The sequence below is a fragment of the Primulina tabacum genome, chromosome 1 (genome assembly GCF_025594145.1).
Source record: "Primulina tabacum isolate GXHZ01 chromosome 1, ASM2559414v2, whole genome shotgun sequence".
Lineage (NCBI taxonomy): Eukaryota > Viridiplantae > Streptophyta > Magnoliopsida > Lamiales > Gesneriaceae > Primulina > Primulina tabacum.
The window spans coordinates 21,479,528-21,506,223 of record NC_134550.1 but is presented as its reverse complement, the minus strand read 5'-3'; the positions used below and the strand labels follow the sequence as shown (position 1 = coordinate 21,506,223).

Genomic DNA, 26,696 nt, shown 5'->3' with positions numbered 1-26,696 from the left:
CTCGAACCTTGACCTCTTTGAGGGATAGCCTGTTGCCTCTCTTGTCTCTCTCCAGCAATGTCCTTCTCATCTTGCTCGGATAACAATGTCTTAGCCACAATCTCTTTAAATGTTACCGCCTTAGACATATTGATGTCCCTTCTGATCTCTGCTCGAAGTCCTCTAATGAAATGAGCACCCTTGTCTTTGTCATTGGAGGCAATATAAGGAGCAAACAGACAGCCCTCCTCAAACTTCAAAATATACTCGTCAACATTCAAACCTCCCTGACGAAGCTCTAAAAACTCAGTCACCTTCTGAGCTCGAAGTGCATCCGGGAAATACTTGTCATAGAAAAGATCAGTGAAATCTTGCCACTTCAATGCCGGAACATCAACACTTACCTTGGTAGCATTCCACCAAATACGTGCAACTTTGACTAGCATGAATACTGCACAACCAACTCTGTCTTTGTCTTCATATTTGAGATGATCAAATATCGCCTCAAGTGCTTTAATCCACTCTATAGACACCAATAGATCAGTGCTTCCTGCAAACTCAGGCGGATCCATCCTCTTAAAAGCAGTAAAGATCCCATCAGTCCCAACTGCTTGAACCACTTGGCCTCTCCCTTGGCCTCTACCTTGACATGAACCTTGCAAACGGAGCAACTGTTGAATCTGTTCACTGTGAACCTTGGCTTGCTCTTTCAGTAATTTTCCGAACTCGTCGATAACTCTCGATGAGGAGCTATCCTCACCCTCTGAAGCCTTTCTCTTAGGAGGCATTAACTCCTACAATGTGCTCATATAATACATATCAACCAATAACAATAAATAGATGTAGAAGAAGACATACCCGGACTGTTGAAAGTAGAGGAAGTCATATGCATTGGTCCGAAGAACGTTGCTCTGATACCACTAAATGTAACACCTCTGACCGATTTCATAAAATAACAGCGGAATTTTTCTAAAATTTATTAGAAGGGAGGAAGGATTTAAAATTTTCTTGACATAAACACATTTTCAAAATATACAATCAAAAGTATATACATGATCAAATAAGTGTTGCCTCAAAATACAAAATATCATTTTTGATCATGTCAAAATGCTAGCAAAATAGCCTTCTTCATTCCATCTTCTATGCATATGACCTCGGCTCCAATCAACGTCCTGGCCCGTCACTCTTATCTGCATCACATGAAATAACTGAAATGAGTATAAAACTCAGCAAGTAGAACTCTTACATAACAATCTATACATATCATACTCTGTAAAACATGGCTTTGAAATCATTAAATACCATCTGACTCTTGAAACATGAATAATATAGTAGAACATAGCAATAACGATGGTATTTCTCTTTTCTCTGATGGATTGATATTTCAATAGTATCTCTGTCTCTGTACCTACATCCCATCGATATAAATCGATTACTCTGTTGGGATATAAGCATATGGTCGTTGATCAACTAATTGCATGCAATCTCTAACTATCTCTTTATCAATCCAATAAATCAATTTGAACTTTCTCTTTGGCATTAAATCAAACACTTTGAATACTCTATTCTTTTGTATTCCCTTTACATAATTGAGACATAAAAATGCCTCTAACATACAACAAAGTGTATCAATACATAACATGAATCAAATGGAAGGGAATAGCATAGTAAAACCATTGAAATACCATACATATACATCATATGAGCACAAGGAATGAATTCCACTTACAACCAATAGAAACCTTGAATCTAATCTCTTGGTACAAAACCTACAACAATAAACCATGTATTGCACCATCAACAACCCAATAATCAAACAACCATACCATAAAACTCATAAAACCAACACAATAATGAATCCCATAATTTCTCCAACACCATAATCCAAGAATAACTAAACCACAAACTTACCTTAGCTCCTCGAACCCAAAAGAACCTTGTTCTAACTTCAATAATCCAACAATAAACTTGAATCAAAGGATCAAAGATGAAAAAGTAGGAACCCTAGTCTCCCTTGCTGAAGAAATCGAGAAGTAGAGGAGAGAAATGACAGAGAAGTGAACCAACTCTTGTATTTAATCACTTAAATCTCGAAAACACGACTTTACTGTACATGCACCACGGGTGCGCTAAGCCTTGGACCGCGGGTGCGCTGCGTGTACTGGACATCATCCGAAAATCTGAAAACGTCGACCGCGGGTGCACTAAGTTTTTACCGGGGGTGCGGTGTCGCCTCTGCCCAAACACCGCGGGTGCGGTGCCTTTTCCAGTGCGGGTGCACTGACCCTTCTGTCCAATCACCGCGGGTGCACTGCATAATGGAGTGCGGGTGCACTCTCCTCTGTAGCCAACAATATACTCTTTGCCACTAAAATCGAATCGCAACGTCACTTCTCCTCATAATTCGGCAACACTCTCAACATGAAAGTTGTATCTCTATGTCTTGTCTAACTACTCCAATAGACCTCATACCAATTGGCTCAACATACAAATTATCATGAATTAAATCGTAACGACGCTACACTATGACTACACACCATCTATATTCCACAATACTAGAAATCATAAATCCAAATTCATAACATCAAAACTATACTTAGACTTGACCAAATAGTCCATAAACATAAGAAATCTTAAACCGTACCGTTCACCAAGCTTGGATATTACAATCTCCCCTCCTTAGAGGAATTTCGTCCCCGAAATTGACGTCAACTCAGGATACTTTCCTTTCATCTCATCCTCTGGTTCCCACGTGGCTTCTTCAATCAATTGATTTCTCCAAAGTACTTTAGCAATGCTGATCTCTTTGTTTCTCAATACTTTAACTTTGTGATCCAGAATCTGGACTGGAATCTCTTGGTACGTTAAATTCGGCGTCAAATCCAATGGCTCGTGACGAAGAACATGGGAAGAATTCGCAATATACTTCCTGAGCATGGAGACATGAAAAACATTGTGAACTCTATCAAGATCTGGTGGTAAGGCTAATCTGTAAGCTCGATCACCAACTCCGTCCAAAATCTCAAATGAGCCTATAAACCTTGGACTCAACTTTCCCTTTTTGCCAAACCGCATCACACCTTTAAGCCAACCTCAAACTGCAACGGCCTATGTCTCACATCAGCATAACTCTTCTGTCTCGACTGTGTTGTCTTCATCCTCTCTCGAATAACAGCAACAACATCAGCTGTCTGTTGGACCAACTCTGGACCCAACATCTTTCTCTCACCAATCTCATCCCAATATAAGGGTGATCTACATTTTCTGCCATAAAGTGCTTCATACGGTGCCATGCCAATCGTCGCTTGATAGCTGTTATTGTACGTGAACTCAACAAGAGGCAATTTGGAATCCCAACTACCAGGATAGTCGATAGTACAAGCTCTGAGAATATCCTCCAAAATCTGAATAACTCTCTCTGATTGACCGTCGCTCTGGGGGTGATATGCTGTACTGAATGCTAACCGTGTACCCAAGACTCTATGCAAACTCTTCCAAAACTCTGAAGTAAATCTAGGATCACGATCAGACAAGATCGACACAGGAACACCATGAAGTCTAACAATCTCTGCTATATACTCTTCGGTATACTGGTTCATGGTATACGTTGTCTTGACTGGGAGAAAATGCGCTGACTTGGTCAATCGATCAACAATAACCCAAATAGAGTAATAACCTTTCTGCGATCTGGGAAGACCAACCACGAAGTCCATCGTAATGTGCTCCCATTTCCATTGAGGAATCGGCAATGACTGCAATGTCACAGTAGGTTTCTGGTGTTCGATTTTCACATGCTGACAAGTGAGACATTGAGAAATAAACATGGCAATATCTTTCTTCATACCTGGCCACCAATAGAGTCTACGAAGATCCTGATACATCTTGGTACTACCTGGATGTATCGAGTATGGCGCGGTATGTGCCTCTGTCAAGACGTCTCGCCGAATATCATCGCCATTAGGAATACATATACGGCCTCTGAATGTCATCAAACCATCTTTATTCATCCCAAACTCTGAATTACCTCTCTCTTCTGCTCTGGCTCTCATCTCTGTCAATTGTACTTCATTGGCCTGCTCTGTGAAGGGCCTAAAACTCCTTTCTTGAAAATTTGCGGAAAATTAAAAATTTTCTTTTTAAAAGAACTTAAATGGCCTCATTCATAAAATCACTGGTGAATCAAGTTCAATATTTCAAAATATTGCAGCGGAAGAAAATTAAAGTTTTGCCAACAACAACGATTTAAAAATATCCAACGACTGATAAAATTTTTGCGGAAAAAAAATAACAACTGCTGCTCTGAGGTCCTCGGGTGCCACTACTGCCGACCTAAGCTGGCTCACTGGTCCCCGCCCTCGGCCCTGGCCTCATCAGTACCTACAACAATCAAGTCTAGTGAGCCTAAAGACTCAGCATGCATAAATCGCATCTAACGAGTAAAAATCTGAATTTAAAATATGCATGAGTTAACATATCCTGTCCTGAGGCATACTGAAAAATAATCTGTACTGAGCAATTATAATACGTGCATAATTGAACTGGAAATCACTGTAAAAATATTTTCTCCTTGGAGCCTGTACTGAAATATCTGGTAAAATTTTCTGTTGAGATTATGTTTTACGCCTGTGGCCACTGCACTAAGCTGAACTGATCGGTAACTGGCTACCGGGGAGGCTGAAACTGAACTGAGCTGGCCGGTCACTGGCGACCGGGTGGTACCAAACTGAACTGATCGGTCACTGGCGACCGTATAAAATAACACTCCCACATAGTGAATGAACCACAAGCCATATCGCATAAATCTCAAAAATAATCATTTTCTGTTTAATGCACGTAAAATAATTAACTGGCGTAATGAAAATTCCTGTAAATTTTACCAACTGGATTGGATTGGATCGTTCCCAGGCTCGCTGCAACCTAACTGTGCCATGAAAAATATGCAATAGCTTAAACATGACCAACTATGCAATTTACGTTCAAAAGATGCGACTATGACGCCTAATGACTTCGCATTTAATCATGACTCCGAGCCAACCTGAACCGACACTGAACCGACGTATAGTCATGATTAAAATACGCTGAAAAATCATAAAATAATGTTCCTAAAATGATAGGGTCGAAATCTAGGTGGAATGGAGGCCAAAACACGAAATGCTCTTTCGAGAGTCAATTTGGCACATTGCACCGTAAATTCTCGTACGACCTCAAAAATGATCCGAATGACGAACGGTCAAAAACATGACCTTCCCAACTCAATGAGGCACTGTCCAGTCCAAGGCCATGGGCTAAAAGCCAACCAAGATCTCGAACGAGCCTCTGAACCGACACAGCAACTTGCTGTAATTTCCAGCAGCTGCGCAACTACAAGACTTGCGTTGGTTTCGAGGCTATCGGCCATTAGGGGCGTGAACCACCGACTAGAGACTCTTACCAACATCCCAAGGAATGATTTGAACCATGGCTAAGGGCCCTAGGCCAGCCACAATCCGCATCACACCATAACTCAACCGAAGGGTCCAACCGAGAGCATCTTGAATGCGTGTGTAGTGTTTATGCTATGATCGATGTCTTGCGTCATTCCAGTGGCCATTTGATTGACCATGGCATGATCTAGACATCTAGGAGCATGGTATGAACCATGGCTATGGGCCATAGGCCAACCAAGATCCATACCAAGCAACCAAAAACCGAAACCATAAGCTGAACCAATGAAGAAGCCGAATGGGGAAAGGGGCTATTTTGACGTTTTGATTAAAAACCGATAAACCATGGACCAAGCCACCAAAAGGGCAACTTAGTCACGTCTTAGACTTGCTAGGGAAGTGATCCAACCATGGCTATAGGCCCTTGGGACAGCCAAGATCAGATCCTTCCTCCATGACAACAAACTGAATTTTTCGAACAACATTTCTGCATCTATGGGGACTTGCTGTCATTCTGAATTTCCAGCAAGCATGGGGCTGGTTTGAATGGACCAACATGGTCCTAATGCATCCTACTACATGTATACAAGCCGCCTTGGGAGCCTGGAGTCGATCCAATACCTGAAACTCACAAACCAAAAGAAATCGTGAAGCTTGCCAAGGAAATCGAAAATTCTGCATGTGTGGTTTCAAAATGTTTTGACTTGAATCTCGATTTTTACTTGAATAAACATGATCATGTACTGAAAAAATAAATGATAATATGACTTGATTGAGGTTTGAAAGAAGTCTAGACATGCCTGGTTTCGTTTCGAAAGAAAACGAACGAAACGACGACGACGCGGCACGGAGGAGGTGGAGCGCTTCTCTTTTCTACCTTACCTTGCTCTCGATTTTTCTCTCTTCTTTTTGGCTAGGTACCTCACGATTTTTCTACTGAAAATGAGTGTGAATTCACTCTGAATTTTCGAAAAGGAGAGGGGGGGAAAAATGGTTATGAGGGGTGAGGAGAAGGGTGCACAATATAAGAAAGAATCAAGACCAAGTCCACTCCCCTTTGAATTTTAAATTTTGAATTGATATCAAATGAGTTGGTGGATGCTTCTAGGAGGTAGTGGCCGAAATTTTGCTTATTTTCTAGTCTAGGATATGTCCATTAATTAATTAAATTGTGCTCCCAAAAATCCTAGAATTATCCTACTAATTACATGCAAAGAATTGATCAAAGTTGATGAGTTGGAAAATGAATCTTCTAGCACTAAGGGTGGCCGAAAAATGCATGATAAAATAAAGGGAAATGTTGATTATCTAGTCAAATAATAATCCTTGAAAGCCTTACTAATCCTTTAAATAATTTTAGTGAGCTAACCCCTTAATTAAATAACTTAAATGAGTTCATTTCTTAATCACCTCAAATAATTAAATTAAATCCTCAAACCTCCCTTGCTAACTTAAATGAACTTGGTTGCTAGCTAAATTAACCTCTGGAAATATTTCTCGAATCTTAAATTCTATCTCAAAACTCCAACTCCGGTCCGGCCTCACTGAAATAACTGAAATGCTAAAGATCAAACTACAGAACTGAAATAATAAAATAATTAACTTCAAACAAATGCATTTAAAATAATCATGCAATGAAGTCAATTAAATTTAAAAATCTAGAATTATGCATGGCTTATACGTCTACTGATATACGGGTTCTACATGCTCTCTACGGATTCTATCCGTCAATGTAGCCCGAAAGATCAACGCTGAAAAGCGAGCAATGGTTCCCGGAACCACCAAAGCTATCTCCTCTCGTTGCAATTCTAACAACAACGGTTTCTGGATCATAGAACTCAAAGATGAACTCGACTTACGGCTCAATGCATCCGCTACAACATTCGCCTTCCCAGGGTGGTAACTAATCGTCACATCATAATCTTTGACAAGCTCTAACCACCGTCTCTGCCGCATATTGAGTTCTTTCTGAGAAAACAAATACCTTAAACTCTTGTGTTCCGTGAAAATTTCACACTTTTCGCCATATAAATAGTGTCTCCAGATTTTCAGAGCGAAAACCACAACTGCAATTTTCAGATCATGCGTAGGATAATTTTTCTCGTAGTCCTTCAACTGACGAGAAGCATAGGCTATAACCTCTCCACGTTTCATCAGCACTGCACCGAGGCCCTTCTTCGACGCATCGGTATAAACAACAGAGTCCTCTGAACCACTGGGCAATGCAAGTACCGGAGCTGTCGTCAACCTATCTTTCAACTCTTGAAATCCACTTTGACATTCATTGGACCACTCAAACTTCACAGTCTTCCTCGTCAGATTGGTTAACGGCAGGGCAATTTTGGAAAAATCTGAAATAAAAAGACAATAATAACCCGCAAAACCAAGAAAACTGCGTACCTCTGATACAGTGGTAGGGATAGGCCACTTCCGTATCGCCTCGATTTTTGCTGGATCAACAGTTAAACCATCCTTCGAGACAATATGGCCTAAGAAAAAAATCTGCTCGAATCAGAACTCACATTTCTTCAACTTAGCATACAACCTCTTCTCTCTCAACAATTGAAAAACAACTCTGAGGTGCTCTGCATGAAGCTCTCTGGTCTTGGAATAAATCAATATATCATCGATGAAAATAATGACAAAGCTATCCAAATACGGCTTGAACACCCGGTTCATAAGATCCATGAAGATTGAAGGAGCATTAGTCAGACCGAACGACATCACAAGAAATTCGTAATGACCATACCTGGTCCGGAATGCCGTCTTAGGGATATCAGACTCCCTAACTTTCAACTGGTAATAGCCAGATCGCAGATCAATCTTCAAAAACACTGTAGCCCCCTGCAGTTGATCAAAAAGGTCGTCTATTCGTGGCAACGGATATTTATTCTTGATCGTCACTTTGTTGATTTCTCTGTAATCAATGCAAAGCCGCAAAGACCCATCTTTCTTCTTGACGAAAAGAACCGGAGCTCCCCAAGGCGAAGAACTCAGCAGTATAAAACCTTTATCTAATAGATCCTGCAAGTGCGTCTTCAACTCTTTCATCTCTCTCGGGGCCATTCTGTACGGAGCCTTAGAAATTGGAACCGTCCTGGGGACTAAATCGATCACAAACTCTACATCTCTGTCCGGCAGTAAACCTGGCACATCATCCTCAAATACATCAGGGAACTCTCTCACCACATTAATATCATCAATATTCAACTTCACAATTCTATCTATATCCACAACCGAAGCCAAAAACCCATCACAACCTCTACACAACAACCTCTTAGCCTCAAGACATGAAATAAAAGGTAGGGCCAGTGAAGTACCTGCACTGGCGAGCATACCTTCCTTATTTCCATCATCTGCAAATTTCACCGTCTTGGCAACGTAATCAATCACTGCACGGTAAGTTGATAGCCAATCCATGCCAAGTATAATATCAAACGCAACCATCGAAATAACAATCAAATCGGCATAAACCACTCGCTCATCAATTTGAACAGAACACGCATACACAATAGACGTCAGTCATAACACATCCCCAGAAGGCAATACAACATTAAACTGGAGGGGAAGAACAGAATGAACTAAACCCAAAGATCTCAAAAATAGTTCAGACATAAAAGAATGAGTAGCACATGTATCAATCAATGTCGTAGCTACTCTGCCTGAAATTAAAATAGTGCTAGAGATCACAGAAGAATCATGGTTTATACTTTCCTTCGTCATGGTGAAGCTGCGACCCTGCACCTTCTCTTTACTCGATCCTCTCGGACAGTCCTTGGCAATATGGCCTGCAGTGCCACAACGGTAGCAAGTGTGAGTACCAAATCTGCACTCTCCCCTATGATGCCTACTGCACTTGGGACACAACGGATTCTCAGGATCAAATGGAACTGTCGGTGCTTTAGAACTCGGCTCTATCTTGCCTTTCCCCTTGAAATTGCCTTTCCCTCTTTGGCTCGAACCTTGACCTCTTTGAGCGATAGCCTGTTGCCTCTCTTGTCTCTCTCCAGCAATGTCCTTCTCATCTTGCTCGGATAACAATGTCTTAGCCACAATCTCTTTAAATGTCACCGCCTTAGACATATTGATGTCCCTTCTGATCTCTGCTCGAAGTCCTCTAATGAAATGAGCACCCTTGTCTTTGTCATTGGAGGCAATATAAGGAGCAAACAGACAACCCTCCTCAAAATTCAAAATATACTCGTCAACATTCAAACCTCCCTGACGAAGCTCTAAAAACTCAGTCACCTTCTGAGCTCGAAGTGCATCCGGGAAATACTTGTCATAGAAAAGATCAGTGAAATCTTGCCACTTCAATGCCGGAACATCAACACTTACCTTGGTAGCATTCCACCAAATACGTGCAACTTTGACTAGCATGAATACTGCACAACCAACTCTGTCTTTGTCTTCATATTTGAGATGATCAAATATCGCCTCAAGTGCTTTAATCCACTCTATAGACACCAATGGATCAGTGCTTCCTGCAAACTCAGGCGGATCCATCCTCTTAAAAGCAGTAAAGATCCCATCAGTCCCAACTGCTTGAACCACTTGGCCTCTCCCTTGGCCTCTACCTTGACATGAACCTTGCAAACAGAGCAACTGTTGAATCTGTTCACTGTGAACCTTGGCTTGCTTTTTCAGTAATTTTCCGAACTCGTCGATAAATCTCGATGAGGCGCTATCCTCACCCTCTGAAGCCTTTCTCTTAGGAGGCATTAACTCCTACAATGTGCTCATATAATACGTATCAACCAATAACAATAAATAGATGTAGAAGAAGACATACCCGGACTGTTGAAAGTAGAGGAAGTCATATGCATTGGTCCGAAGAACGTTGCTCTGATACCACTAAATGTAACACCTCTGACCGATTTCATAAAATAACAGCGGAATTTTTCTAAAATTTATTAGAAGGGAGGAAGGATTTAAAATTTTCTTGACATAAACACATTTTCAAAATATACAATCAAAAGTATATACATGATCAAATAAGTGTTGCCTCAAAATACAAAATATCATTTTTGATCATGTCAAAATGCTAGCAAAATAGCCTTCTTCCTTCCATCTTCTATGCATATGACCTCGGCTCCAATCAACGTCCTGGCCCGTCACTCTTATCTGCATCACATGAAATAACTGAAATGAGTATAAAACTCAGCAAGTAGAACTCTTACATAACAATCTATACATATCATACTCTGTAAAACATGGCTTTGAAATCATTAAATACCATCTGACTCTTGAAACATGAATAATATAGTAGAACATAGCAATAACGATGGTATTTCTCTTTTCTCTGATGAATTGATATTTCAATAGTATCTCTGTCTCTGTACCTATATCCCATCGATATAAATCGATTACTCTGTTGGGATATAAGCCTATGGTCGTTGATCAACTAATTGCATGCAATCTCTAACTATCTCTTTATCAATCCAATAAATCAATTTGAACTTTCTCTTTGTCATTAAATCAAACACTTTGAATACTCTATTCTTTTGTATTCCCTTTACATAATTGAGACATAAAAATGCCTCTAATATACAACAAAGTGTATCAATACATAACATGAATCAAATGGAAGGGAATAGCATAGTAAAACCATTGAAATACCATACATATACATCATGTGAGCACAAGAAATGAATTCCACTTACAACCAATAGAAACCTTGAATCTAATCTCTTGGTACAAAACCTACAACAATAAACCATGTATTGCACCATCAACAACCCAATAATCAAACAACCATACCATAAAATCCATAAAACCGACACAATAATGAATCTCATAATTTCTCCAACACCATAATCCAAGAATAACTAAACCACAAACTTACCTTAGCTCCTTGAACCCAAAAGAACCTTGTTCTTGTTAGAGTAGGTGCCCGTCGAGCCAAGTGTTGGCCGAGTGTTCACAATGAAACTCTATGTATAAACAATCTTTATTTTAATAATATTTGAAATTATTATTGGCACATCTTTATCTGAATACCCATGCTAGTTGCATAGATAAAGCCCTTGAATATACACATAGTAGAAAGAATATGAGATGCTCATATGATGAGTATCATGAAACTCATATTTGGAATACTGTATATTCTAAACAGTTCCTAGTCGATTCAGCCGCCGCTAAGAAGGATATAGGCCGCTCGAGTTCGAGACTAGTATCTGCGATGTGAGTACCATGTTTCATTGGTAGGGGACATTGTGATGTCCGAGCATGCAGATAGGTGATCCTGGTAGAGTGCACTGAACAGCCCTCCATAAAGGACTTTCCAAGTGGTTCTCACTTATCGAGTGGAAACGTCCTAGTTTATGGTTGTACACCATTAGTCCTTATGACCCGGGACAACATTGAGACTCTATGTGCTAGAATTACACTTTGACTTGTTTACCGACTCTCATAGGGTCATCAGGTGGCAAGGTTGGGTGTTCTGTCGAAACATATAGGAGTCGATGCATTGTAGTCGGGGATTCACCGCTTACCTTCGGGTATGGATATCCTATGTGTTTTCATGTGTATGTAGGTTGAAATCTCTGATCAGAGTATGGTGGTAATTATGAAAGGGGTTTCATAGATTACACCATCGATGCAATTACGACATGACACATAGTATCGATTCATTGACAACTCTCGATAAACCAACGATTGTCGAATCGGTCGGGATATATGAGTTGAAGGGACCGTACTGTACGCTAACCATAATTGAATGGTTCTTGCAGGCACTATCATTTGATACCTAGGGAATCATGTAAGCGATGCTGCTAGGCGTTTAACATGATTGGTTGGGTACTATCAGACTTGAGTTCTGACGTTCTTATTATCAAGGAGTTGATAAGTAAGAATGGAGCAATTGGGATATGCTCGTATAAGGACATGTTTAGTCCGAATCACATGGAGATGTGTACCCACGGCTAGTTGTATCAATGAACCATTGAGGGCCACACAAGTGCTAGCTTTCTAGATCCCGTTGAGAAGTTAAATAGTTCAATGTGTTGAACGGCTTATAAAGGAGTTTATAAGCGTTAATAAAAATAGAAGTATAACTTCTATAAGGAGAATATAACTTTTAATTTGAGGAAGTGTTCCTAAATTAAAAGTTGGCCAAAGGAGTAATGTATTTGAAAATTGTGATTTTCATGAACATTATTATGGACTAAATTAAATTAATTCAAGTGTTGAATTAATTAAACACTAGTGGGCCTAGTAGAGTCCAAATAATTAAATTAATTCAAGTGTTGAATTAATTAAACATCATTGGACCTTGTAGAGCCCAATTAGAAATAATTATTAAACTAGTGGCCTTGAGTAAAATCAAGTAAACTTTAAATGGTCTCAAATGTGTTTGAGACATTTAAATAAAAGTCCATGGGCCTTGTACTTGTTACAAGCCCAAATAGAATGTGCATGGGGAGGTGAAGAGTTGGGAGACAACTTTTTGTATAACCAAGGCATGGCATGCACATGCTTAACTCAACTTTTTACAACACCAAGAAAACTCATTCTCCTTCCTCCTTTGAGCATTTTGGCCGAAATTTCTCTTGTTTTTCTCCATTATTCTTGTTTTTCAATTGTTGAGGAAAAAATACACTTCTCAAAGAAAAATGCTCTAATTTTTCTAGTGCAAAATTAGAGTGGTTCTAACTAGTTGGTGGTGGGCTTAATATTTGAGCAAGGTGGGCTCAAAGTGAAGCTTGAAGATTGTCTTGCTATTGAAGAGCTTGGTTGCTTGACAACTAAGTTGGAGCCATCATCAATCATTTGTGATTGATAGGTACATTTCTAAACACACTATGAATGTCATTTTTGTGTTTTGTATTTGCTACACACTAGTACAAGGTGGCTGAAATTTTTCCTCTTGAAAATCAATATTTTGAACTTCCGTTGCGCTTTCGGTCACCTAAAATCGATCCCTTTCAGTTCTCACTTCAATAATCCAACAATAAGCTTGAATCAAAGGATCAAAGATGGAAAAGTAGGAACCCTAGTCTCCCTTGCTGAAGAAATCGAGAAGTAGAGGAGAGAAATGAGAGAGAAGTGAACCAAATCTTGTATTTAATCACTTAAATCTCGAAAACACGTCTTTACTGTACATGCACCGCAGGTGCGCTAAGCCTTGGACCGCGGGTGCGCTGCGTGTACTGGACATCATCCGAAAATCTGAAAACGTCGACCGCGGGTGCACTAAGTTTTTACCGCGGGTGCGGTGTCGCCTCTGCCCAAACACCGCGGGTGAGGTGCCTTTTCCAGTGCGGGTGCACTGACCCTTCTGTCCAATTACCGCAGGTGCACTGCATAATGGAGTGCGGGTGCATTCTCCTCTGTAGCCAACAATATACTCTTTGCAAATAAAATCGAATCGCAACGTCACTTCTCCTCATAATTCGGCAACACTCTCAACATGAAAGTTGCACCACTATGTCTTGTCTAACTACTCCAATAGACCTCATACCAATTGGCTCAACATACAAATTATCATGATTTAAATCGTAACGACGCTACACTATGACTACACACCATCTATATTCCACAATACTAGAAATCATAAATCCAAATTCTTAACATCAAAACTATACTTAGACTTGACCAAATAGTCTATAAACATAAGAAATTTTAAACTGTACCGTTCACCAAGCTTGGATATTACAATCTCCCCTCCTTAGAGGAATTTTGTCCCCGAAATTGACGTCACTGCGCAAACAACTCAGGATACTTTCCTTTCATCTCATCCTCTGGTTCCCACGTGGCTTCTTCAATCAATTGATTTCTCCAAAGGACTTTAACAATGCCGATCTCTTTGTTTCTCAATACTTTAACTTTGCGATCCATAATCTGGACTGGAATCTAGACTTGACCAAATAGTCCATAAACATAAGAAATCTTAAACTGTACCTTTCACCAAGCTTGGATATTACATGGTTTCTCAAACTAGGATGGTAAGTGTTAGGGGGAGGGTTACCTCGATATCCTCCATAGCCTCCAAAGTTCTTGTTGTTGATATATTGCACTTCTTCAGGAATTTGTGATTCTTCAACAACAAACGATGGTCCCTCAGTGTTTGATGTACTCACTTTATTCATAGTTACGATCTGTGTAGTCAATGCTGATACTTGCGCAGTGAGTGATGTGATAGGATCCACAGCATAAACTCTAGCTGTCCTCGGTACTCCTGATTTCTCAGACGGCCATTGGTAGCTATTAATAGTCATCTGCTCAAGCAAGTCATAGGCTTGAGAAGGAGATTTGGCAAAGATTGTGTCACCTGCCGCTGCATCCACTGTTGTACATGTCTGACCATTCAACCCATTATAGAAAAGCTCGATTTGTACCCAGTCTTCAAAACCATGATTCGGGCACCTCCGCAACAACTCCTTGTACCTTTCCCACGCCCCATAGAGCTGCTCAAAGTCAGTTTGCCTGAAAGTACTGATCTCAATCTTCAATTGCGCAGACTTCGCAGGGGGGAAATATTTAGAAAGAAATTTTGTCGCCAGCTCCTGCCATGTTGTGATACTTCCCAAGGGAAGCGATTGGAGCCATCCTCTTGCCTGGCCCCTGAGAGAAAATGGAAACAAGCGCAATCGAATTATATCATCAGAAACACCATTTATTTTTACCGTGTCAGTGATTTCAAGGAATGTTCTGAGATGTAGATGAGGATATGCAGTAGCGGTTCCAGAAAACTTGTTTTGTTGAACCATATTGATAAGAGCGGGTTTCAGCTCGAAATTATTGGCATTTATGGTCCCTCGAGCGATGCCAGAATAATGAGTGTTGATCATTGGTCGGAATTGATCTCTGATTGGTATAGCCTCTTGCGGATTATGTCTGTCATTCTCTCTGTGTTCAGCCATTGCTTGGATCTCTTCCCTTCTTGCTTTTCTTAATCTTCTCACAGTTCTTTTGATCTTCGGGTCAAAAATCAGCAAGTCTGAGTTTTGCGATCTTAGCATACACTGTCGAGCAGAAAAAATGAACAACCCAATAAATATAAAAATAAAAATAAAATAAAACTCTAAATTAAAATCTAGACTAATTGGTAACAATACTGATATAAATTTCAATTTTGACACTCCCCGGCAACGGCGCCAAATACTTTTTGCGTGTTTTCTTGATTGCTCGCAAGCGCACGATATCAAGTTATAGTAAAATGTAAGTAGAGTACGAGTGTCGATCCCACGAGGAGTGTAAACTAAAATTATATCAATGCTTGTAAGTAAAATATTCTCAACTGTATTTAGAAAAATTAAAAGAGATTTGGTTTACTTAAACGAATTAATTGAAAACAAATAAATAATCAAATCACCGAGTTGAGAAATAACAATGAGAGAAAATATCTAGAGAAATGATTTCACCAAGTTTCCACAATGATTATTCCCAGTTTAATTTATTTTCATGAATTCAAATTATTTATTGACTAAGAACACTTAATTATTTTATTCTTCCTTTCCCAAGTGACGAATAAAATGTATCAATCAAACTTCGATTCAATTATTCCTAATAAAATCTAAGTTTTTGATAAATGCAAACAATGTTCTTACCTAAGCCTTACTAAAGTTATACGCCTTCCAAACGATATAAACATTCAACGATGTGTCTCTAATAATCTATAATTCTACTCCCTCTCCCGAGTTGTAGAATTAATCAAACACACACACAATTTATGGACAGTAAATTCCAGTAAAATAACACAGAGAACACAATTAAACAAGGGCAGAATTCAATCAAATAAACCACTGCGTCAATTCATCGTATCAACAAAGTTACGTCATTCTCTAGATTAGAAAATTAGTTCATGACGAATTTTAAATAAAAGCAAAACATGTTTGAATATTTAGACATCGACACAATAGAAAATAAAGATGAAAAAATCTTATAACAAATCGGAAGTGGCGTCTTTGTCCCCAGATTCGTCGTTCTTTTTCTTTGATCTTGTTCCCTCGTGTCTTTCCTCTTGAAAAACGGCTGCGTCGTATGTTTCTTCGCCTAGTGCGGCTGAATTTCAAGTATAATTCTTTCCCAAGGCGGCCAATCCCCGTTTTTGACCTAACTCGCGGCTTTTATACTTTTCTGGACGCACGGCGCGCGCGGTTGCGCATGAAGTGGCGCGGCCGCGCGCGCCTCTCGGGTCTTCATGTTGCTTCTGTGCGCGCGGTTGCGCGTGATGTCGTGCGGCCGCGCGCAAGCTTCTGTCTATCTTCTGGCATTTCAGAGCGCGCAGGTGCGCGTGAAGTGGCACGGCCGCGCGCAACTCTCTGGTCGATGTCTTGCATGTATGCGTGCGCGGCTGCACGTGAAGTGGCGCAGCCACGCGCGCACCTCTGTCCGATGGTGTGCACTTCTTGGTGTGTTATCTTGCATCTTTGCACTATTTTCCTCAACTCCTGTAGTGACAACAAAAACGAACAAAAACCGCATAATTATGTTCGAAACTAACATAATTCAAAATGGATTCTTATATAAATTAAGTGCAAATCTTGCACGTATCAAAATTTCTTATGGTACATGGGAGAGCTCCGTTCAATTACTTCCAAAATATATGTGTGCTTTGTCCAAATATAATCCGGGCACAGTTTTGGAGTGAAAGCATCTCAGAGACAACACTGAAATGAGTAAGACACTGAACTATGTTTTTTGGGCATTCAGGCCGTGTGTTGATGGGTTTCGGCATTGCCAGAAAATAATTAGTGTTGATGGTACACACTTGTATACCAAATACAAGCACAAAATGTTGATCGGTTTCACTCTGGATGGGAACAATCAGGTTCTACCGCTAGCATCTGCTATTGTGGATGAAGAAACAACAGATTCGTGGAAATGGTTCTTGGAGAACCTCGACAGACATGTTGTTCGTGGTGAAAATGGTGTGTGTCTTATTTCTGATCGGCATAAGGGAATCGTGCGTGCAACTGAAGATCTACCATATTTTCAACCTCCTTACGGTGTGCATCGTTATTGTTTGAGACATGTTTGTTCAAACTTTAACGCAAAATTCAAAGACGTGCATTTGAAAGATTTATGCTGGGCTGCAGGCACACAAAATCAAATTTGTAAGTTTGAAGCAATAATGGAGGCAATCAAAAAAAAAAACATTTTGGCACACCGATATTTGGCTGGAATTGCAAAAGAAAAATAGAGTTTTGGCTCATGACGGTGGTTGGCGTCGTGGGGTGATGACAACTTATATGTCGGAGTGTTTAAATAGTGTGTTGAAGGGTGCTCGTAGACTTCCTATATCTGACATAGTACAGTTGACACTTCTGAGGTGCATACAATATTTCATTGAACGTGTGACAAGAGGTGGTCGTATGGTTGAGGACAATCAATTGTGGTCAGATTATGCATGTCGGAAGTATGAGAAATGTGCTAGAAAATCGAGTGAACATCGGGTTGCCAAATATGATGTACGTGAGCAGAGTGCATCGGTTGCAACTGTTGGAAGACCAAGTCGTGGCCAACATATGCAGGTGGTGAAGCTATCAACGAGTGATTGTTCATGTGGTAAATGGACAATTTTTGGTATCCCATGTTCCCATGCTATTTGCACCGCTAAGTGGCACTCCTTAGATCTGACAACACTTGTGCAGTCATGGTATAACATAGCTGAGTACGTAGCAACGTACGAGGGGAGATTTCAACCTCTTGCAGATGATCGATACTGGGATCCTCCAACTTTCGAGTTGCACCACAACCCAGTTACACGTGAAAGAAGAAGGGTTGGTAGGGACAGAACGACTCGAATGAGAAATGAGATGGACAGGCCCGTAGTTAGAGACAGACAACATCGATGATGTATTTTGTTAAATTGTAAAAACACTTTGATATGTTAAACAAAAATTGTTGTTTATATTTGTTGAAAAGGAAAAAATAAAGCTTGTAGAAATAAGTTGTTGTTTTCTACCGTTCGGGCGCGAAATCTAGTGGAAAAAATTCCACCAAACCTCGTGCCCAAGCGGTACAAAGCTACCGCTCTAGCGCCAGGTGCGATGGAAAAATTTCCAATGCACATGTCGCGCCCGAGTGGTAAAAATCTACCGCTCGTCGGCGCCCGAGCGGTAGGAATCAACCGCCCGGGCGCCACATGCGCTGGAAATTTTCCAGCGTACCGCTCGGGCGCGAGCCCCTACTCCCCCCATCCCTTTCTATTATATTTCTTCCCCTTCCCCTTATCCTCATCCAATTCTCCACAAAAAATATCAACTCTCTATCTCTCCAAATCTCTCTCTCAAATTTTTCTCTCCATCACTCCCTTACAAATCACAATTCAACACTCCAATCATCTTAACTAACATGGCTCCCAAGAAGGTGAAAGGTAATCCTAGCTCTTCGTCTTCTTCTTTCGATCGCACTCGATTTGTCAGTGAGGTGGCTCGGGCTCGGTATGACCATGCCAAAATTCATAGAAACCCGATTACCGAGCGGGGATTTCATAGACAACGTGAAAATCGATACGTAAGGCCTTTTGTGGGGTTGGAGAGGCGGGGATGGGGAAAATTCGGAGCTCAACCTAGAGTGGCGGTGGTTTCGGTGGTGCGAGAATTTTATGCAAACGCGGGTGAGAGGACGGATGACAATTCCTTTGTTCGGGGTAAACTTGTGTCGTTTGATTCTGGTACAACCAATGCATTTTTAGAAACACCCGAAGTCAATGATTCCGCTTTCTAAGCTTTGGTTGCTAACCCTGATGTTTCTATTATAATCAACACCCTGTGTCATCCAGGGGCTATCTGGAAACCAGTAGGGGGGTCACCGAGCTGTTTTGACGAGAAGTATCTGACGGCCGATAACGCCCTCTAGTATTTGTTTTTGACAAGGAGATTGATGTCGGTCTCACACAAGAGTGAAGTCCAAAAGGAGCGGGCCATTGTGCTATATGCGTTATGTCAGAGTTACAACATCAATGTTGGAAAGCTCATCAATTCTCAAATAACGATGAGCGTTCATAATAGACACATCGGACTTTTCTTTCCAACTATCATATCAGAGTTGTGTGCGCTGGCAGGGGTTGTGTTCCGTGATAATGAGGAGTGGCTGCAACCAATGAAGCCCATTTTTGGACAGGACTTGCAGCGTAAATACGCTAAACGACAGGCGGAATTGAGTACGCATGCGGGAGATACAGGTGGATCAAGCACCGCCGTCCCGCATCACCCACAACCGTACAGGCGGTCCCAAAACGAAAAACTAGATGAGGCTCTTGCATTCATGACTCATCAGGAACAAGTCAACTTGAACTATAATGAGCATATCGCCTATGTTGAGTCCATGATGCACACAATGCTACTACACAGAGGCGTTGACCCAGGAACCATCCCCCCACCTCGGCAGTTCATTCCTCCGTTCCATTTTCAGTATGACTATCAGCAGCATGTGGATGAATCGGGAGTGACACCACCAGAAAATGACGAGGATGAGTCGTGATGATAACTTAATGAGGTATGTGATCTCATGATTTTCTTTGTTAATTAATGTACGTTTGAGACATTGCATGTACTATAGTTTGTGCTTTTTAATTTTTTATGTAATTTTCGCAGATGAGCACGGAAAAAAAAAACAACAAGTTGGAAGACATAGACGTCACTTATGTTTTTTGTCATTTTATCTTTCGCTTGTGTATTTTTTTGTTTTTAGATGTGTAAATGTTAAAACTTTTTTTTGGTCGTGTATGTTAAAATGTTATATTATAGCTTTGTTTAATTGTGTATTTTTGTTTTTTTCCGGCACTTGTGATTTTGTACATCGTCATAATTAACAACTGATACAAATTAAACAATAAAAATTTGACGATACAACAATGCAAATGGTTAAACAATAGAAATGATATAGTTACAATTAAACAGAAGAATCATCGTCGTAATTAAAATGATACATATGACTCCCTGTTCCACAATCAGGTGGATTGCGTCTTCTCATCCCTCTACGCAACCCTACATTTTCAGGATTTTCCTCGTTCGAGTAACCTGGAAAAGTGATAGGTGAAATAACATCCCTCTGCGGTCGAATGTCATGCAAAGGATGTTGAGGACCAACATTAAGCAAATTTGTAAAACTTTGTATGTTCGACCAAGACGGAGTTTGAAAATCCTACTGACCAAATGAACGATAGTCAGCAATCCCTGAATCACTGAACAAACCAGGTCGAGTAGTAGAGGTTCCTGCAGTATTCAACTCAATAGACGGAATAGTATTAAAGGTTCCGGCAAATCAACTTGGTTGGCTAACCATATTACTTCCCCACACCAATGATGACTGATGAGAAAAATGAGAAGGCGTACTAAAATTTTGTTGAACATTAATTTGTCTGGCAAAAGGAATGTACGGATATGGTTGAAAACCAACGACATTAATTGTAGGTGATATGGTGCGTACGGTTATTCGATTATACCATTAGAATTAGTCTTCTTCAGTTTGCATCGATCGCCCGTAACGTACCCCTTTAGCAACATACCTCAACCTACTATTCCACAACTCAATTGAATTTTGATGATATTCTCTCCAATTGGTATTTCGATGACCTGCTCTCGTGATATTATGCATGTCATCGTTGTCCACGGCAGGCACTGGAATTGATTGTCGTCTTCGGAATTGTCGCATCACCCGATTAGGACCATGCATCTCCACGATGTCAAAGCAAATAAGAGGACAAACAGATCGCCAAATTTTGTTGTCGTATGAATCAATTATTGTCTTCACATCTATGTCATTCTTCGGGTAAACGATCCAATTAAACTGTAAAAAAAAAGATATTTTCAATATACAAAATCATTTAATCAAAATAAATAAAATCTTCATTTGATTGCTATTAAATATTAAAATTGTATAGTACCTCATTATGATTCATACGATCTAGAGAATCCCTTATAATTCTTACAGCATGTGTTGGCGAATGTGTGTAGCTAAATCCAATTTTCCACCTACAATTTAACAAAAACAATTACATATCAAAAAATTATAAGACATAAAATTGATATTATCGCAATACTTTTTAAATATTACCGTGCACCATATGGAGAAACTGGAATAATAGCATCTGGGTCAATGGGAGGCACAACTAATGTTAACCCATCTCGGTCGGGGTTAACACATTTAATCATGCTCCATGCCAATATCTGCTTATAATAATAAAAATAGATCAACAAATTTAACAAATACATCGTGTTAAATAATCGCGTTACATTAATTATACCTGCAGGATATATAAAGGTCCAGCCATTGTAGTTTTCTCTACACGTGACGCGTTACACAATTCACGGTATAGAAATGCTAAAACTGCACTACCCCAACTATATGACTTGACGTTATCGATATCCCGTAGCAGTTGCAAAAAAATTAGTCTTGCAGACCCTCCTTGATAATCAGGGAACATTATTCCTCCAATATTCATTAACGCTACACATGTACCGGGTATATTTGACAACATCTACTTCTGAAGTATCATCATTAACAAGGTTAGATATGCAATGCTCGTATAGTACAGTCATAGACAAATGACCACCTTTCAAATGTTTTGATGATGGCAGAAATCCCAACAAATCCAAACATATGTGTTGCCATTCCTCAACTTTATGTGACACATCTATTACAGTGACTGCTTCACCATCAATTGTTAAACCCCAAATTATTGAAACATCTTGTAACGTGACTGTTGTTTCACCACATGTAAAATGAAAAGTGTGTGTCTCGCGTCACCAACGTTCAACAAGAGCAGTAATCAAATGATTATCAAAAATTGGTGAACCACATTCTAAAACTCCATAAAAACTCATATCATTCAAGTATGCAAGTACACGATTGTGTATGTAATTATCGGTGTATAACTTCCAAATCAAATTGTCTGACCTCTTCACTTTGACAATATCATCAACTATTACGGAAGAAACTGTTGATGACATATGTGTCGCTTGTAAATAGAGGACATTGAGATCTTCTGGTGTTCGATTATCTGCCATCTCGATCTTGTGAAAAGGAGAAATGAGAGAGGATGAGTAAGGGAGAAAATGAAATTGAGAGAGCACGGGAGGAAATGAAGATGAGAGAGTGAGGGGAGGATAAGAAATGTGAGGGGAGGAAAAAAGGAAAGGAAGGGACGTGGCAGTTCCACGCTTACTAAGCGGGGATGCTGCGCCATGTCGGAGCGTCCGCGCTGAAGCGTCCACGCTCTCTAGCGTGGAGCATCTTCGTGCTTGGTAATCACGGATATTGCTCCACCGGTGCAGCATCCGTGCTTACCAAGCACGGATTAAAGTACTTTTGCGAAAAAAAAAATTTGAAATATTTTTGAAATTTTTTTTTAAATTAAATATAAAAAAAACCCCTCAAATTTGTTGTTGCCAAATGACTGCGTTTCACGTACCCTGTGATCATGTTTGCTTGGTTATAGCTTCTATATTTCCTCCTGATGATTACTTAATTAGTTTGTCATCAACCATGCAGTGAAGGCATTTCCCAAGGATGACCCCAGCAAACCCTGCAAACTGACAGCCGTTTTGGGTTACAAGGCTGGCATGACGAACATTGTCAGAGCAGTCGAGAAACCAGGATCAAGTAATTTTTTTGTTCCCTAATTTTTACGGTTTGTTTTTTCTTTTCTTTTCTTTTCTTTTAATTTTAGTGAGTTCAATAAAGTTTGTGGTTTTTTGGTTGCCATGCAGTTCTTTTTGTATCAAAATCGCCTATTTTCTTTTGTCTCTTGTTTTTTTAGTCGCTATCATTCGTGGGTTAATTTAGTTTTTTAGAATATTTCCTGATTCTAAAATTTATGACTCAACACCCTGTAAATTTAATTTCCTAGTGTTGTTTGGAATCCAAATTCTGGTTTCATTGACAGTTCAATTGAGAGATTTTCTATGTTAATATGATGTTACTTTATCAATAAAATTATAGTTTCGTTTGAACTTTTTGGCTATTTCTATTATTTTTTGTGACCTTACTGTCTCTCTAACTAAAAACATATTGGCTTTTATTTTTTACTTCTGCTGCTTTAAATGTCTGTCAGTTGCTTATTAGTTGTTACTGTATGCCTGAAATGAAATCTGATTTGAATTTGATTATTGTAGAACTTCACAGGAAGGAAACTTGTGAGGCTGTCACTGTAATTGAAACACCCCCCATGGTGGTTGTTGGGGTGGTTGGGTATGTGAAGACTCCCAGGGGGTTTGGGCTCAGCATCTGAGTGAGTAAGTGAAAAGAAGGTTTTACAAGAACTGGTGCAAGTCTAAGAAGAAGGCCTTCACCAAGTATTCAAAGAAATTGGAGACTGACGAGGGTAAAAAGATCTTCAGTCACAGCTGGAGAAATTGAAAAAGTATGCATCCGTAATTCGCGTGCTGGCTCACACCCAGGTATGGACTCTTATCATATTTTTTAAATTTGTTCTATGAATTCAACCCAACAGCCAATTTATATGGGTTTTTATTTTCCGACTTGAGGGTTCAGAAGCAGAAATTAATTTACATTGATTTTATATTTGGACCCCGAAAAAGATGGTCAACTGATTGCAGCCGTCCCTCTGAGCACAATATTTGTGGAAGCATGGGTTATTGAATGAGTCACAATATAAGTACCATGTATTCATCATGCAGATTAGAAAGATGAAGGGATTGAAACAGAAGAAGGCACGCATGATGGAGATACAGGTGAATGGTGGAACTATTGCTCAGAAGGTTGACTTTGCATATGGCTTTTTTGAGAAGCAGATCCCTGTGGATGCTGTTTTCCAGAAAGATGAGATTATAGACATTATTGGTGTTATCAAGGGGAAAGGTTATGAAGGTGTCGTCACACGATGGGGTGTTACCCGTCTTCCTCGCAAAACTCACAGGGGTCTTCGCAAGGTGGCTTTGTATTGGTGCATGGCACCCTGCCAAAGTTTCCTTCACGGTTGCCAGGGCTGGTCAGAACGGTTGCCATCACCGCACTGAAATGAACAAGAAGGTTTATAAGCTTGGTAAGGCAGGGAAAGAAGAACACTCAGCCAGTACTGAGTTTGACAGGTTGAAATATCATCCCCACTGCTTTTTATTATTATTGTTTGACAATATATGTTCCATTTACTTTCAATCCTTAGTTTTTTCTTCTAGTGTGTTTTTTATGGAGTTGGCACATTTTCTAATAAAAGTGTACTTGGTAATGAATGTGTTTGCTGAATGTTACTTCATTTTACAGAGAGAACTACTTGAAAGATGTTACCCAAGCTTAAACTGTTATAACTTATGTTTCGGAACTACAGTTGTGGAGCTAGCATGCTCCTGCTCCTGTATGCACGTCTTGATTCCAATGATTATTTAATTAATTTTATTGAGAAATTCCTTACGGGAGCAAGTTTTTGTTTCTTTTGAGCTAAAGTTTGTCAAATGAAATTGTGACAGTTACACCCATGGCTGGGTTTCCTCACTACGGTGTTGTCAAGGACACGATTACCTCATGATCAAGGGTTGCTGTGTTGGTCCAAAGAAAATTAAAGGGTTGTCACTCTTCGCCAATCCCTCCTCAGCCAGACCTCTCGTGTAGCCCTCGAAGAGATTAAGCTCAAGTTCGTCGACACCTCGTCCAAGTTTGGACATGGACGTTTCCAGACAACCCCCAGGAGAAGCAGAAGTTCTATGGTCGAGTCAAAGCCTCCTAGTAGAAGAGATTGGGGTCGTTCTATTAGTATTATGAAGGTTTTATTTTCCTTTATTTTCGACTTATATATATGTTACTGGTCTTGAACTTAATTGTGTCTTTCCCATGGTTTATAGTGCGAGCACTTGCATACTAAGTTTTTGTAAAAGTTGTATTAGATGTTTGAAGTTTGAACATTAATTTTGCAATTTCTCTTTTTCAAAAATTTATAATAAAATAAGTAAATAATTGATCAAGATTATATACCAAATCGACCCTTTATCTATATACCTATAAAATTATGGATTCTTGAAATGTTTTTCAATTGTGAATGGACGTAATTACCCTTCACATTTTTACTTATTTCAATTATCAATTAACATATGTAGTAATTTCACACTTACTCTATTAAATAATAATTAAGAATAATTAAACACATTTTATGGTTATAATTTTGTGCTTTTAAATTTTTCGCATATCTTTTTTTCCATTATAATATTTAATTATGTCATATCTTATTATTTAAAAAAATTTATTTCATTCTATATACATATAAATGTGTAGATGTGTTTACTTATTTCCATTATCAATTAACATATGTGGTAATTTCACACTTAGTTTATTAATTAATAATTAAATACTAATTAACCACATTTTATGGTTATAGTTTTATGCTTTTGACTTTATTCCTTTATTTTTCATTATAATATTTAATTATGTCATATTTCATTTAAAAAAATTATTGCATTCTATATACATATAAATATGTGGATAATAGAAAACTTTTTTAATTGTAAACGAGCGTGAGAGAAATAAAATTGAGTTATATCACAATGAAATATTATTTTCTAATATAAAAAATAATATATGACATAATCCTTATAATAAATATAAATTATAATGATCATTGATTAACATCTATCAAAGTATTAGAGCTTTTACATATGATATATTAACATCTTTATTTATTTATTTATTTTTAAATCAAACTAACTAATTCAACAAATACAAAAAATAACCTTTTTTATGCAAGTTATGTATTTGGTTATATTTATATTTTTTAAGTGAAAATCATACCGGTAGTTTAAATTTTATATTTAATAATTATTTTATGAGTTTATCAGATTTTATTTGATATTTACCTTATAATCTTATTTAAATGAGTTATATTTTACTATCAATATTATTATCTCATTAGTTTTGATATTTTTTTGAATTTTGATGAATATTTATCGTTAGTGTGCTTAATTTATGTAACTTATGATTATACATTGATAAAATCCAAAATTTAATTAATTTTTATTTTACTATGTCTTATAGGTGATGTTTGGATATATATTTTTTAAAAATTTGTTTCAATTCATTTGGTTCGATATATTGTGCTACTTATAATTTATTTCATAACATAAAATTAACAACTTTAATTTTGATTTGACAAAAAATTTGAAAGTAAATTATATAAGTTCTTAATTAATTTATTCGTCTAACATAACAAGAGAACAAATTCAAATTAATAACAAAATGATTCAAATTGTTTTTTTATAAAATCAAAATTTTAATTTTTAGCATATAATTGGTATTTACGTGCATCGCACGTGCTTCATGCTAGTTGACTTAAATACACCAATGTAACTTATTTATTGATTTCAAAAAACCTGATTGAAATGGCTATAAATTAAATAC

General features: G+C 38.7%; 1 pseudogene; it reads left to right on the top strand.

Moving 5' to 3' along the window:
• LOC142542921 (large ribosomal subunit protein uL3-like) overlaps positions 1-25,082 on the top strand; it is a 37,360-nt pseudogene extending 12,278 nt beyond the window's left edge.
• Positions 25,083-26,696: the final 1,614 nt, after the last annotated feature.